General features: G+C 45.9%; 1 protein-coding gene across 2 annotated transcripts in view; it reads right to left on the reverse strand.

Moving 5' to 3' along the window:
• Positions 1-16,418, reverse strand: part of PCDH11X (protocadherin 11 X-linked) — a 1,731,112-nt gene that overhangs the window by 457,348 nt on the left and 1,257,346 nt on the right. The gene's annotated exons all lie outside the window — the stretch shown is intronic.

Genomic DNA, 16,418 nt, shown 5'->3' on the forward strand with positions numbered 1-16,418 from the left:
GGGCTTGTCTTCAGCTGCTGCAGAGTTGCCCTGCCCCCCTCCAGGCCAATTTTGGGGCTGTTTCAGCCCCCTTCCAGTCCCCAGCTTCAGTCTGAGGTGTTTTTTTTTTTTTTCTTTCTTTCTTGTAGCAGCCTCTGTGGGAGACTTAATCCTCTCCTGCCCAGGGTGGCTGCCAGCAGCCAGGCACTTGGCATGGGGATGTCTCTGTGGATCTTCCCCTCAGCCATGGCTTGAGGGTGCACGCCCCTCTCCACATCAGGGTGGAGGCCTAAACTGGAGCTCTGGTGGACCTGCTGGAATGCTGGAGCATGCAGTATGCCTCCCGGGTAAACTCAGTGCCCATCATATACTTGAGATCTCCGCACCTGGTGAGGGAGGTGTGCGCAGCGGGGCTGGAAATCTTGGGCATCCACTACTTGGTTACACTCCTGGAGACCCTGGCAGTGTGGGTGGTGGCCTCCAATGTCCCCCCACCTATGCCAGACTGAGACCTCACCAAACCACTTGAGCGCTATGGTGTCCTCACCAGCCCCTGGTGCAAGCTGACCATGGGGAACAGGGACCCCAGGCTTAGGTAAATCCTATCCTTTCAGAGGCAGGCGTTCATGCTTCTCATGGGTGGCACCCAGACCCTGCCTCTCTCCATGATCTTTGTGGTGGATAGGAGGCCCTATGTGGTCTACCTCTTCCAGAGTGGGAATTCATGCTGCCGCTGCGGCAGCAGCTCCCACCTGGCTGCCCAGTGCCCACTGGGGCAGTCAGCCAGGCCACTGGCTGCTGCACTCACACAGGGGGATGGCACATCCACCCCTGGCATGGGAGCCTCATCAAAGGGTGGGGTTCAGGGATCCTCTCAGCCCCCTCCACTGCTGCTCCATCCAGGGGGACCAATCCCACTGGCATGAGCATAACACCCAGGGGGGTGGGGCCTGGGATGTCCTCCCAGGTTTCTCCCACCCCTGTCAGGGATGATGCCCCACCTGCTGGAGAGGCTGAGGACTCCTCCCGGTTCCCTCTGGACTAGCTGGTGCCCCGAGCACTGGTGCCCCACCAGGTGGGGTGACTGTGGCCCCCTCTCAGCCTTCCTCCATCCTCCCCCCACCTGATGGGGCTACGCCATGCAGTGCAGGGATTTCACCTGGTGGAAGGGCTGGGACATCCTCCCAGTCCCCCCCATCCCAGTTCCACCCGGGGTAGCTAGCATCTTAGGTGCTGGGGCCCCATTGGGTGAAACAACTGAGACCTCCCCTCCACCTCCCTCCACCCCTGCCTCAGTTGAGGTGGTGGACCCAGAGGTGGCAAACCCCAAGCACCTTGGCCCATCCCCTTTGGGGGAGGTGCCACCTGCTCCCAAGAAAGCCAAGAGCAAGAGGGAAAAGGGAACTTCTAAAGGAGCTTCTGCTCCTTTGGGGTCCATCTCTGACAGTGCCAAGTAAAATGTAGCCAGGGAACCTGACCCTACCCTGCCTGCCCTGCTGGAAACCCCGCCACCTCAGGCCATGACTGAGGGTGTCACAGTGACATCTGGCAACCCTTCACCCCCATCCCAACTCATGGGGCTTGTGAGCAGCAGGGCAGGGAAGGAGTGCCTGCCTCCCCAGCATCAGGAACAGGAGACAGCAGAGGGGCCTGCCACCACCCTGCCCACTCCCCTGCCCACTGAGGCCAATGAGGAGGAGATGGAGTGCCTGCCCTCTGAGCACTGCAAGCAGCTCTGGGCACAGGATGACATTTCCCCCCTAAAATGGATGAGGATGGATCTCCTGGAGATGGTCCTTTACCCAGATACTGAGGGGGCCTGCTAGGGAGCCTGGCCATTGAGGGCACTTTCACCAGTGTCACTGGTAGGACTCCTCCCAGAGTGAAGCCCCACCAGTTCTCAGTCAACAACATCCAGCTGCTGCTGGAGAACCCACCCTGGGTGGTCCCCAGCTACGGAGGCCTCCTTGACTTCTTAGAGCAGACCAAGGGCCAGAGGAACATGGCAGAGAGTATCCAGCAATGGTGCCCAGATGCTGTGCGGTTTGTCCGTGCTGCCAGTAACACAGCGAGGCTCATGTGCCAGGACCTGGGCATGCGTTAACATCCCTTCTGGCTTGAGAAGCTGATGACCCGGGTGAGGGAGGTGTGGAGCCAAGGTGGGTCCACGGAATAGGGTAGGGTAAGGATAGGCCTTCCCCTGTCTCTGTGGTTTTGCCCTGCTCTATCAACTCCTCTCCCACCTGTACCCTGCCTATTCTTCCTCTCTATTTTCCTGCTCATGGTGGCTAGCACAATTGCCTTGCTGAACACCAACAGCTGCAGGGACTCGGTGAAGCAGACGGGAGTCCTGGAGAGTTTATAGCAGAAGCAGCTGGCTATCGCTTTCCTCCAGGAGATGCACAGTGAAGTGCACATTCAAGCTTACTGGCACACTGCCTAGAGATGCCGCTTGTTTCTAAGCCACAGCACCAACCTCAATGCAGGAGTGGTGACCCTCCTCTCACCGCAGCTTCAGTACAACTCGGTGGTGGCACAAGAGGTCATCCCCGGCTGGCTGCTGACTGTCCATGTTGCCCTGGCACACCAGAGTTTGCTCCTTGTCAACGTCTATGCGCCCACCGAAGGGAGAGAAGGTAGCTTTCTTAGAGACCCTGGGCGACCTCCTGCATGACACCAGTGAGAACGATGACTTGCTCCTCGTAGGTGGGGATCTCGTCGATGCCTGGCAGGTCCTCCACACTGACGCGCACCAATATACCTGGGTAAAGATGAGTGCCAGTGGGATCGCCATGGCCCGCCTTGACCACCTCTACATCGCCCAGCACCATCTGCCGTTACTGCGCAGCAGCCACATCATCCCATTGGGCCTCTCAGACCATGCCCTGGTCTGCTGTGAACTGAGCCTGCCTGGCAGAGCATGCACATGGGCCCCTTACTGGTGCCTCAACATCAGCCAGCTACAGGACACCCACTTCAGGGACTGCTTCGCCCACCTCTGGAGGAGCTGGGAGGCTGCGTGAGCAGACTACTCCTCCTAACGGCTGTGGTGGGACATGGGGAAGATCCAGATTTGCGGATTCTGCCAACAGTATTCCCAGCTGGTGGCAAGCGAGATTCACCACCACACCCAGGAGCTGGAAGAGGACATAGTGGAGCCTGAGGCAGCCCTGCTCTGTGCAGGCGATGACACGGCACTTCTCAAGAGCCTCCAGTCCCACAAGAAACGACTGCAGGAGCTGGCAGAAGGCACGGCCCCTGGTGTGTGGGTACATGCCTGCTGCCAGGAGTTGGCAGAGGCCTATGCCCCAACTGGCTGCTTCTTCGGCCTGGAGAGGCGGTAGGATGCAGCAAAGACATTGGACCATCTCAAAGACCCCAGAGGCACGGTTGCTCATGGACCCAGGTGAAGTGTGGGGGCATGCCATCGCCTTCTATCATGACTTGTTTGTGGCTGACTCCATTTGTCCGGAGGCTGCTCAGCAGCTGCATAAGGACCTGCTGTGCCTTGGCACTTCGCAGGTTGAGGCCCTGGAGTGCAAACTCTCCCTGACAGAGCTCGAGGCTGCTGTGGGGGGGCTTGCCTTCGGCAGGGCCTCAGGCCATGATGGACTGCCCGTGGAATTTTACAAAGCCTTCTGGCCCCTCCTTGGCCCAACCTCCTCCATATCTTCTGTGAGAGCCTTGCCAACGGGACCCTACCAACCAGCTGCCACCGGGCAGTGCTCACCTTACTGCCCAAGAAGGGGGACCTCAGCTGCCTTAAGAACTGGTGGCCCGTCTCCCTTCTGTGCGCGAACTATAAATTCTTGGTGAAGGCACTGGTGAATCATCTCCAGACCATCATGGCCTCTGTCATCGGGCCCGAGCAGAGCTACTGTGTCCCAGGCAGAACCATCCACGACAACCTGTTTCTGCTGCGTGACATGCTCACAGCTGTGGAGCTTTTTGGTTTGGACGTCGGCTTGGTCTCCCTGGACCAGGAGAAGGCCTTCAATCATGTCGACCACTGGTACCTACTTGGCACCCTCGAGGCTTTTGGCTTCGGGCCTCTTTTCATCACGGTGCTCTGGGTCCTGTACCACAACGCCTCCAGCCTGCTCAAGGTAAATGGTGTGCTGTGCTCCCTATTCCTGGTGCATCGCAGCATACACCAGGGCTGCCCCCTCTCAGGCATGCTGTATGCCCTGGCCATCGAACTGTTGTTGCACACTCTGTGACGTTGCCTGACTGGCTTAGCCCTGTCACCGGCACCAGGCCTGACCACCAGCCCCCCAATCTGGCTGACAGCATACACAGATGATATGACAGTCTTCCTGGGCAGCCAGGAGGATGTGTGGGCCCTGGTGGACTACCAATGCACCTATGAGCTCACCGCATCGGCCTGCATCAACTGGGACAAGAATGACACACTCCTGCTTGGGACGTGGGCCGGCAAACCACCTCCGGACCTGCTGAGGAGCCTTGCCTGGCACCGGGAAGGCCTCAAAGCCCTGGAAGTGTTCCTGGGACCGCTGACCTTTGTGGTCCACAACTGGAAGGACCTGGTGGAGAGGGTGGAGGCCTGCCTGCAGCACTAGTGCTTGCCCACCCTCTCCTACTGCGGCTGGGTCCTCATCACCAACAACCTGGTGGCAGCGACCCTGTGGCACTGCTGCACTGTGCTGCACCCTCCGCTGGAGCTACTCGAGAGACTGCAGTGGCTCCTAGTAGACTTCCTTTAGGATGGATGCCCCTGGCTCCCGTGAGCTGCCCTTTACCTGCCCACCACCGAGGGGGACAAGGGCCTGATTGACCTGGCCAGCAGGGTGGCTGCCTACTGCCTGCAAGCCCTCCAGTGGCTCCTGTATGCCAAGGGCCACCTTCCATGGTGGCAACTGGCGTGCCAGTTCCTGCACCTAGTGGGGGGGCCTTGGCTTTGACTGGGAGCTGTTTATGCTGAACCTCACTTTCCTTAACAGGGTGGTCCTTCCCTCATTCTACCGCAGCATGGGGCAGGCCTGGCAGGCTGCCTTCCATCTCTGCCCCCAAGCTAGGTGCCTGCGTTTCCCACAACTGCTTCAGGAGCCCCTGGTCCACGACCTGGCCCTGCAGTATGTCCTGCCGAGTCTGGCCTCCACCAGCCTTATGGCTGCTCTCATTGAGGCACACACCACCCACCTGGGGCACTTCCTGGACCCTGATCAGTCGGGCTGGCTGTCAGCTGAAGCCCTGGCTGCTCGGCTGGCACTGCACTCTATCCGCACCACGGGCTGGCTTCTGCGGGCTGTAAGGGCCGCCCTCCTGATGGAAGCAGCGACTGCCCTAGAAGGCTACCTCCAGGCTCACCAGGCCCTCCCCACTGTGGATGCCACAGGTGATGCCTTCCCACCACTGCCAGTCATCCCAGTGTGGCTGGTGAGCTGGCTGACTGGCCCAACACACTGCTTAGGCTCCCTGTGCCCCCCAGCAGCAATACAAGCTGTGCCTTTGGCATACTGCCCCGGAAGGGACTCTACACATGGATGGTGTGCACCCAGCATGCCCAGGTGCTAGCCGGCTGCCCCAACACCATGTGGCGGCAGCACCTGGCACGGCCCAGGACCCCAGCATGGTGCACAGTGTACAAGGTGCCCACCACCAAGAAGACCAGCAATCTCCACTGGAGATTGGTTCACAGCATCCTGGCCACTGGCACCTTTCTGTGCCACTTGGATCTGGTGGCCTTGGCAGCCTGCCTCTTCTGCCTGGGGGTGCTGGACAAGGACATTTTCCATGCCTTCCTCAATTGCCCCCAGCTGCGGCCACTGTTTGCCGCCCTCAGGGTGATGCTTTGGGCACTGGACTGGGACTTCTCAGAGGACACCTACATCTACTCTTTCATGTACCAGGTCGCCAAGTGGGCCACAGTCAGCCTAGCCAACTTTCTGGTGGGCCAGGCCAAGATGGCCACCCTGAAGAGCCGGCAAAACTGGCTCACCAGGACCAGGATGGATGACGCCCTGCAGCTGTTCCATCTGTTGTGTGGGCCTGCCTCTTGCTTGAGTTCAAGCATGCGGTCCTCTGGTGGATGGTGTCCACCTTTGAGGAACACTGGGCCGTCGAGGGGGCACTGTGCCGAGTCGAGGCGGGACGTCTGCTTCTTGCCCTATGATGCCACCAGCTGCTTGGGGTGCAGAGGTGCATCCAGCAAGCCAAGACCTTGGGCTTTGTCCATGTGAGCTAATCCCTGTTGTCCTGAAGTCCCCCTGGGTGTCCCCACTGGCAAGAACTGTATATATGTATACATGTAAATACTTCTTTTGTTCTTTGTGGGTTTTATTTTTTTTTTTTGGCTAGAGTGTACAGGCAGACCTTGCAGGCCATGAGCCCAGGCCTTGTCCTTGAGGCCCAGATCTTTGGGCCAACCTGTACATGATCTCTACTGCCCCCTATTTGTCACCCTCCCTGGAATAACGGTTTCTTAAAAGTCAAAAGTCTTCCTTCCTTTCTTTTTTTCTCTTTCCTTTTTTTCTAAAAAAAAAAAAAAAAAAAACAAGCAACAGAGATGCTACCAGTCTTTCTAACATATCACATGTGCAGAAGGTACCCTTAGTATTGCCGATTATTTTGACTTGTGAAAGAATATAAAAGGAGCAAGTAGCAAAAAGAGTATTTTCTTATGCTCAAAGATAGTGAGGAGTGAGAGTTTAAGATAAAATAAGCAGAAGGCATACAGAAGAAGGTCATAAAATGAATTGCCTTGTGGCTCATAAATAATAGAATCATAAATGTCATATGAACTTTATTTTATGGTGTAGGTGGCCTAATAAAAAATTAGAAGCAAAGAAAGGCTTATTGTGAAGAGAAGGCCACCTATTCTGTAGTACTGAAGGCACTTATTCAAGCTCAGTGACATTCTAGACCTTGTGACACCAGCTTTCAATTGGTAGTGTGTGCCAGGTTCTTAGTGCTTGTCATTTTCAAACAGTATGGACAAGATAAGGGATTGCTTTACTCAGAGTCCCGCTTCTGAGTGATAAACCTCTACCTAATCCATCCTAGATTTAAGATACCTACGATACACTCATCTTCCAGGCTGTCACCAGAATGTAACTCTATAAGTGACTTCAACTTCCATACATTACAGATACATTTTCCATTTTGATCTGTGCCCTTTGTGACTTTTAGGTTATCACCAGAATCAAGCCCCAATGTCCTCTCAGACATGGGGAGTTCCAAATTAAGATTCCATTTACCCAGACTCCAGTGCCTTTACTTACTGTAAATATGACAGCTAGTCAGCTAGAAAAAGACTTTGGAAGGATAAAGGAAAGAAACGTGTTCTGTTCACCTCCACTCTACCAGGCAGCTTCCTATAGTGTTATATTTAAAACTTCCATAAACTTCAAACAAAAAAAGAAAAATAGGATTTTCCAAAACCATGTCAGCTTAAGTGATAACATGAATGCACATCACAGAGCATCTGCCACTAAATCACTATTTATAGATGTCAAGATTCATTTATTATACAAGCTACTATCAATTCTGCCTTCTCTTTCAGGTAATAGCAGATTTCTAAACTCTAAGGTAGATCCAATCTTTCTAATCTATTTATACATAGATACTTCTGTTTTTACATTTCACATTAGGGCATAAAATGAGCCACTGCTCACAGACACAGTGTTAATGCCTGAACTGATTTGTCTTATCCTGGCATGTTGTCTAGGAACTATAAGCAAAAGAAGAGGCAGGCTCCAGAAGAATAACAGTAATACAGATAAAATTATTCCATTGATTTTGTATGAAAGAAGACTGTGTATCTGTGGGAAACTGTGTATGTTTTTACCTTGCTAGAATAATGGAAAATGCATGTGGTGTATTGAGGCATTACTAAGCTTTAATACCAATAATATAAATAACTAAATCATCCACATTTGTATGGAATACTGCTCATCCACACATATCCAGATCTTATAAAAAATAAGGTTTTCAAAAATAGCAAGTGATTTTCAATACCTTCATTATTATGTGATATCTTGGGTCACCTCAGAGGCTATAATTTTCAAAAGGGGCAAGTTTTACATTTCCTAAAAAATCAGGTTTCTTTCAGTTCAAGTTTGGCATTCAGGACCCCTCCACATGTACAGGCAAAGTTCTGATCCACACAATCTTGTCTTCTGCCATGCCACATGACTGTGGGATCCAGCATCAGATCCTATCACATTTTATTGCCAGTACTGGGGGAGCCCAGAATTGCCATCCTGCATTTCTCCTGGACCAGCAAATAGCAAGCTCTCACACCTGTAAGTGCCAAAACTGGTGGGACTCTTGGTCTCCAGACCACCCCACAGTGGGCAGGACTGCTTGTTTCACAGCTAAAGAGACACTTGGCTCTGGCTCCAACCCAATGCTGAGAGTCTGATGGGGCTGTTAGCCCTTGCAGCCATGGCGTGCCCTGCAGCTGGGAAATCACAGCAGCTGCAGTCTCCCAGCCATGGGGGTACAGGATACACATGCAAATTAAAGCTGGATATAAACCAGCTATAAAGTTATTACACATTTTTCAACAATAACTTTATTGCTGGCTGAAACTTTGTAAGGTGACATAGTTAATTTGCATGTGTAGCCAAATTAAATTAATTGCACAATATGAAGATGGGGCCACAGAAATTGATATTTACTTATGAAAATCTTAGTGTCTTATAAACAGGTACTGTAAACATATATGAAATATATGTTAAATACATTGAAAAACATGCTTAAGGAACAGAACTGGATACATTTTTGGAAACAAACAGCCAAGTTAGGTTTTAATATTTAAAATAAAGTTTAAATAAAAGCAGGGATAGGGTGGATCCCTTTCCAATTTACCAAACCTTCGTTGTTTGAGCAAGTTTGTATAAACGTGCCAGGCTTTGTACTATTTGTGAAACCTGTGAGACTCTTCAACTGCAGATGAATGAGTGCAAATTGGTAGGACATTGCAAGCCTGCCAGAATAAAAGCCATGCAGGTTGTAGCCTATTTCCTAATGCAAACAGGTAGGAAAGGAAACACGTTTGTCAAAACTGGTAACGTACTACCTGTGCTTAGAAAATTGGAGGGTGGCTAATAATGGACTGAGGGGAAAGGACTGTCCTCTGAAATCCTCTGATAATAATCTTCAAATATATAAAAGGTTAATCTAAAAAGGAAAATTATAAACTGCCTTCCATGTCCACTGGGGATAGGGCAAAATAATAGACTAAATTTGCAGGAAGGGAGAATTAATTTGAAAATTGCAGGGAGTAGGAAGGCTTTCTTATTGTAAGGATAACTAAGCACTGAAACAGATTAACAAAGGTTTTGTGGAATTTCCATCACTGAAATTTTTCAATATGATGGTTTAGATATATTTATTTTTTACTTATTAATGTATTAGGTATTTTTATGTAGGTATAATTGTATTTAAGAGGTATATTACTGACATGGGGCAAGCCAATAGGCTAGATGGTGCCTTTTATCCCTATTGTTTCTGAATATGTGATTTCAAGTTAGCACTTCTACAGGTATTTAAACATACCCAACATCACCCATTGCAATGCCTTTTCCACCATTTTGTTCTAAGTTCACCTCACCACTCAGACTTATTCAGACCACTCTACTCACACAACATATGACAAACTCAGTTTTCTTCAAAAGATTTTCCTTTATTGAGAGTTTAGTTTCATTTTGTCAGTCCACAAAGAAGTTTAAAATCTTGAAGCAAATCTCAGTGAAAAGAGTCTCTCCTAGTTTCACGTTTAAGCCATGTATGGACTCCATTTTTAAGCAATTCCAACCTCAAACTTCATTCCAAGTCATGATCATCCAAGAACTAGTCCTTGGTTTTGTACTTGTAACAAAAAAAAGGACTCCCAAGGTTTATTTAAGCTTTTTGGGGGAAAAAGTTTACTGACTTATAGCCAAAACCTTTCAACAATCATATCCATTTTAAGTTTCAGGATTCAAGGAGGTAGGTGTCTTCAGAATTCTATATCAAAGCCAAACTGCTTTGTTTCCAGTGTCCTCTATCACCTGCCCCAACCTGGGTAGAGGAGGTGGTTGAAGTATTACCAATGACAAAATATCCTTTGATCAAAAAATATTGCACAAGTAAGTTCTTGAGCTTCACTGCAGTGCTATTTGATAAATATACTATTCACATACAGTAATACTCTCCTGTGAGTTGTAATTTAGAAAGGCATAGCTAAAACATTTGAAGAATACTATTTAGCTTTCTGCTATGTTACCCCAGTGCCCTTAAATGAGTTCCATAAAGATATAAAGTTATATTATTATGCTAGTACAAAAGTATACATGGATTTAAATGAGAATGTTCAACCTACCCTGATTTTGATCTTCACTGATTTCCCACCTTTTAAACCTAATATCCAACTAATGATTAACCTAGTGTTTCATATATATGTGATTCATAGTAGCAGTCTCAGCAGGTCATCAAAAAGGTTGGCATTTTTCAAAGTAGTACAGTACAGTAGTTAGCCATTACATTCTCCCACCTACGTAAAGGCTAATTAGATTAAAGGTAGAAGATCAATCAAACTGTACTCCCTCAGAAAGATTAATTACTTCAATCCTCTGTGAATTAATTATTAGTGTACAGACATGGGGATAGGCAAACCCAACATACTGAAAAGAGAGGACCTCAGTCAGAGAACTGTAACACCCTTGGATATATTTCAGCACTGAGATTTATTGTCTTTAAATAACTAATGGCAAAAATTCCTGCTTTATCTCAGATACAGCGGTTTAACAGATCTAAATGGTAAAGCAATTTGATAACATTCCAATGGCAATGACAAAATGTCATGCCACATCTCAAAATTGTTCTAGAAGTAAATAGGGGAGGGGAATGACTTGTGAAGAAAAAGAAAAGAAAAAGAAAAGAAGCAAAACTGCACAAAACTTTTTGTTGGTTGTTAAATGCTGTTTCACATCAATTCTTCATTATATGATTCCATGTGCCAAATGCTACACCAACTGTATCGCTGTCAGATCTGATGACTCAGAATGTAAAACCAGAGTATTTACAATGAAGTGGTTTCTTAAAATTCAGACTTTCCAGAACACTTTAAAGTTGTGCACCTTGGTGGTTTGGTTATAGTAATCACATTGCTACCCAACCCCTATTATTTCGGTATCTGATTTCTCTCTGGACCCATCACTAAATCATTTTATCAACACTTGTTCTTAAAGGTCTCCACCCTACTGAACTGGAGATTATTTATGATCCAATTTTTGAGCACTAAGACTGGATTTCTCTTTTTGACTAAATTTCTGTATGATACAAATAGCAAGCCAGTATCTCTTTAAACCAGTGGTAAAATGATTTTATGACAGGGGAAAACATCAAAAGCAGACTTTGGCACAGAAGCACACAAAGGCTGTGTATATAAGTTCAGCTTCTCCTGAATTGGGAGAATACTCCTGGATTTCCTCTCCTGGTAGAAAACACTTACCCAGAGACACCTGAACAAACGTTGAAGTGCTGAGCCCCTGAAGAACAGAGCACTTACATTCTTGATACTGCACATCCAGGTGGTCCCTGTGCATACTTGACAGCATGCTCAGCAGGCTCCCTTAGTCTTCCTACCAACAGATTGCACCAGTACACAGAGGAGCCCTGATTGGTTGACCAAGAAGTGTGTTTTTCTCCCTGCTTGACTGAAGTAGTAGAGTCTAGTCCAAGCAACACACTGGCCTGGGATGCTGAAACACTGTGCTGTGGCTTCTCACAGTAGAGTAAATTGTACAGATATTTTGTTCAGCTACGAGAAACTCTCTTATGAGTGATTTAATCCTGGGGGTTCCTAGGTTATTTTTCTCCTGGAGTGGCCATTTTTGCTCTGGAAGAAAAATCTTGACCATCTGTATACTTGTGGTTTCTCCTGGGAGAGCAGCAACTCTTCCAGAAGAAACTGAATATTTGTGCATGGCCAGAGAATATCAGTAAAAATTATTATGATATAATTTTTGTCTGCATGATCCTACAGTGACTCATGTATAGCAAAATCAGTTTTAATCTTAGTTACTTGGGGTCAAAGTTAACTTATATCTCTACAGGACCAGGGAAATAACAGATTGTAACAGCTGATGCTTGCTCCTGAGTGGGCGCATGTACACAAGATGCTACATCACCATAGCAACTAACTATGGTGACATAGCTTTTTGCTGTGGCGATGTAGTATTGGTGGGCACAAACCATGATGCTGCCGCTACTGTGCCGTAGCTATGAGCTACGGCACAGTAGGGTTGGAAACAGCCTATGTGGTACTGGGACTGTAGAGTACCGGTTGCTACTGCGCAGTCATTTAGTACTTGCTAGTACTAAATATACAAGTACTAAATAACTATACAGTAATAACTGCACAGTCAAACACGCATGTAGATATGCCCTGTAGCAACTCTATCTCCCCCTTGAAAATGGCTAAAATGAGAGAGCCTGAGTCTTAAATACACATGCAGAGTGCCAGCCACAAGCATTTTATTGGCAAAGAGTTTGCATTTTTTAAAATTTGAACATTGGTCATTTGATCCTGAAAAACTAACTGAGAAGCAACAAGCTAAATACTCTAAGCTATAAAAGACAAAAAAAACAAGCTGTGCGCTTTAGGAGAAACAACAAATATAACAAAAAAAACCCCCAAAAATCAAACAGATATAAATATAAAAAAAAAACCAAAACCCAAGCCCAAGACCAATAATTCAGTGAAAAAAAGAATTCATTATAGAAAAAAACAAGAATTCACCAAAAAAACCCATAACTCCTAACCATTCTATATAACTAATAATACCAACCCAACCCTTCCCAAAACTCTCAAACCCAAATGCCAAATGATAAATTTTGCCTGAGTGGAGGTTGCAAAGCTGATTCAACTAGAGAATAAAAAAATAACAAGGACAAGGAGTAATTGTCTCTAAGATTTGATGCTCTGGGATTCTATACTATATTAATAGCCTTTAGACTTAATGGAAATCCCATGGCTCATAAGCAGCCATATGAATCCATCCATTGGGGACCAGCAGGCAGATGCACAATTAAATTTAAATTTAGTTTTTTTTTATTTATAATTTTTACAATCAAGGATATACAAGATTTCTTAAGATTTCTGTTTCCACTTTGTCTATAAGTATCCTGAGGGGTTGTTGCACTTCCAACTTTTTTACACAACTGCTTTTGACACCAATCAGAATCAAGGATCTTGAAAATAAAAAGAATGGGAAAAGTTTAACAAACTTTTTCAACCATGAAAAAATGTTTGATTTTGGTTTATTTGGCATATAATTCATTTAGATAAATTCATCTGACCATAATTTCAATACAGAGATCCAAATACCTTACTCTTTTTCAACAATCCTAATTTAGTGATATATATTTGTTAAAAAAATACATTAAAAATGTATTCATTATAGTCCTTCCACAAATATATTCTATCTGAATGTGTGTGTATGTATGTATAAATAAAATTCTGTTCCAAATTCTTCTATAAAGAAGAATATAGAACAAAATAATTGCAATGCCAGAGACAATTAAAAGCATATTCCTTCTCCACCATTGCAACAGTGTGATAAATGATGGATATTTTGGAGGAACTTCTGAAGGCCTATTCTGAAAAAATAGTACATTCCTACTAGGATAGACTTGAGAGTGACTGTTCAACAGGGGAACCAGAGACCTAAGATTTCATAATCTCATGCTTCCTTGCACCTCGGCATGACAGCTGGTGTCCACCTGTTAAGCCAATGTTATTTATGGTGCCTAAAGAACATAATTCAGCATCTAGAGAATTTCTAAACAAGATAGATGTCAGCATGGCAAAAAACATAGCCATTTTCCCCTGTGGAGATACAATTCACTATTGATTGTTTCTTTTTCATGTGCAATACTAATAATTTCTTCTGCAAAACTATATCAGCTGAATTACAGTATCCTGAAACTATTTATTTTTGTGGGTGCTTGGCAGCATTTACAAAAGCTAAGGTTGCAAACCAGTTTATATTATCATTCCCAGTATTCACAAGCTTACTTTATAACGTGGGCATATTAGGTTTATAACATCTCTTGACATTCCCTCTAGTGCTGAGCTTTTTTAGTAGCAAGAATGGTGTTTGAGTAAACATTCCAACTGGAAAGCTGTTCCTTGGATGGTCAAAACTTAATGCTCAGCCTAAATGTATGGACATTTCATATTCATTTGACATTTCCCTAACATTATACTTTGTCTTATATAGCTCTTCCCTGTGGTATGCTTAAATTATTTTCAGCCTCTGTTTGTTTGGGGTATTTCTGATAAATGAGGAATGCTCTCATCTGCTTTCATAAGACAGATGCTATAGTCCCTTATCTTAGTAGCCACTCAAAGGAGCAGAGCAGGTTGAGTGTGGCCCAGTGTGGAGCTGTGTGTAAGAGGCCCAGTGAGAGTGGGTGCAGTACGAAAGGCCTGGTGAGAGTGGGTGGAGTGAATAAGGCTTGCTGGGGCAAAGAGAAAAGATGAATGTATAAGGCTTAGCTAGGGGCTTACTTTGGCTCAGCCTCAAACCAGATCATAGATCAAGGATGTCATCCACGAGGTATGGGATACAATAAGGGATGGTAATTGTCGTGTGTACACCTCTAGGCATGGGGGTCTTAAATGGGCAGCTTCCTGCATTTTTACAATGAGTATCTTAACAACAAGGCATGGCAGACAAGACTTGGCAGACTGCCCTAGACAGGTGGGCGGGCCAATACTGTGGCTGGGTCCCAGGAAGGTGCCCCCGTCACAATAGGCAATAATAAATGTGACATATGCTGACTTCTGACTGCGCACTCTGCAACCAACATTTATTTGTTTCCATGTTATTTGTTGCATGTAGTATGCTATTGCTTCCTCTATAAACAATTTCCTATTAAACAAAACCAATTTAATGTTGATGCAGATAGTTCAAATTACCCTGCTTTTTTAAAGCATGAATCCTCAATATTTTGTCAGCTCAGTTTTCCCCATTTAATAGGATTTACACAAACCTTTTCTTCTCTACAAGTGCATTCATAGAAAGATCTATTCCTACTTAAATGTTGTGGGAATCACAAAGGTGAGAGAAACATTTTATTTCTCTCTGCACAGTTTACTATTTCAGATAATTTATTAGCAGAAAAGGAAACAGATCGAGCATACAATATATTTAAGAAACTGAAAAAGAATCTGCATGAATTAATTTTGTTCCCTAAAGTTAACACTAACTTTCTCTAACAGTTTACATGCTGTTGACTAACACAGCAAAGTATATTGGCATCTGTTCCATATTATGAAGCATACACAGTATTGCTTGTTACATCAGAGCTCTTTGCTGAGAAAAAAATCATAGCAGAAGCCAAATATCTTTATCACGTGATTTTCTGGTTTTTAAAAATATATATTCATTTGATTTTTTTAAAAAATACATTGAAAACATATTCAGAATAAATCTAGATATTATATTCTTTGATAATTCCTCCAAAAATTTGAAACCAAAATATTTTGCTATTACAATCTGGTTCTGCCCATCACATTCTCATACTATTATAGTATTATATTGAATGGTTTTCTCATGAAAAGTTACATTGGTGGCACTCTTTCACATTTTTGAAGGAATAATTAGTGAGGTTTCCCGTCACCAATACTTCATAATAAGTTCTTAATTCAAGTCGGTAAGGGACCCACTGATTTGAAAAAGACATTTTGCTGTAGGAAATAAGTGAGATAATAATTTCGTTCAGTTGATATTATTGATTTTTTTCATGGAAGCCCCAAAAATAGGACAGTTGGACAATTACAGTTGGAAATGCCTTGAATATTTGTATATGATTTCATTCCAGGACAGGACTTTCAGGGTTAAGGACTGATTGAAGGATTTCTTTTCCATGTCCTTTTATATGTACCTTGTTTTAAGGAGAAAAATACTTGTGCAGGGCACTGTTGGTGCCTGCCACTTTAAGGGCAGAGTCAGGCATCCAACAGGTGCCCAATGGCAGCAGCCATTTTGGGAACTTAGTATATAAAGGCTGCAGTCTGCTGCTGCCAGTGCAGGCAGAAACATCACCTGGCTGAGCAGCATGGAACATCTAGAGGTAAGAGCAGGAGGATCTCGGTTCTGGGCATGACCTAAAACTGCACCCTGCTGGGGATGTGTGACCTGGTGGGGTCCTGGTGGTGTGGGAGACCCAGGAAATGCCAGACCAGTTACCACCCCAGTGAAAGATGGGTCAGGGCACCTTAATAACCCCAGGTCCCACAACTGGGTGGGTAACCCCATAGAAAGTGGACCCATGTTAGAGAGAGTGGGCTAGATGCTTGAAAGCCTGACTTGAGGCATCCTCGCCCGGTCCAGGACCAGAAGGGTCGAAAGGGCCAGGGGCCCACTGCAAGGGATTCCCAGAGCTGAAGGCCTGGGGTTCTGACTGGCCTTGGGGGTGAGGCC

Source organism: Gavialis gangeticus, unplaced genomic scaffold (assembly GCF_001723915.1).
Source record: "Gavialis gangeticus isolate Ggan-Ray unplaced genomic scaffold, GavGan_comp1, whole genome shotgun sequence".
NCBI classification, from domain to species: Eukaryota; Metazoa; Chordata; order Crocodylia; family Gavialidae; genus Gavialis; species Gavialis gangeticus.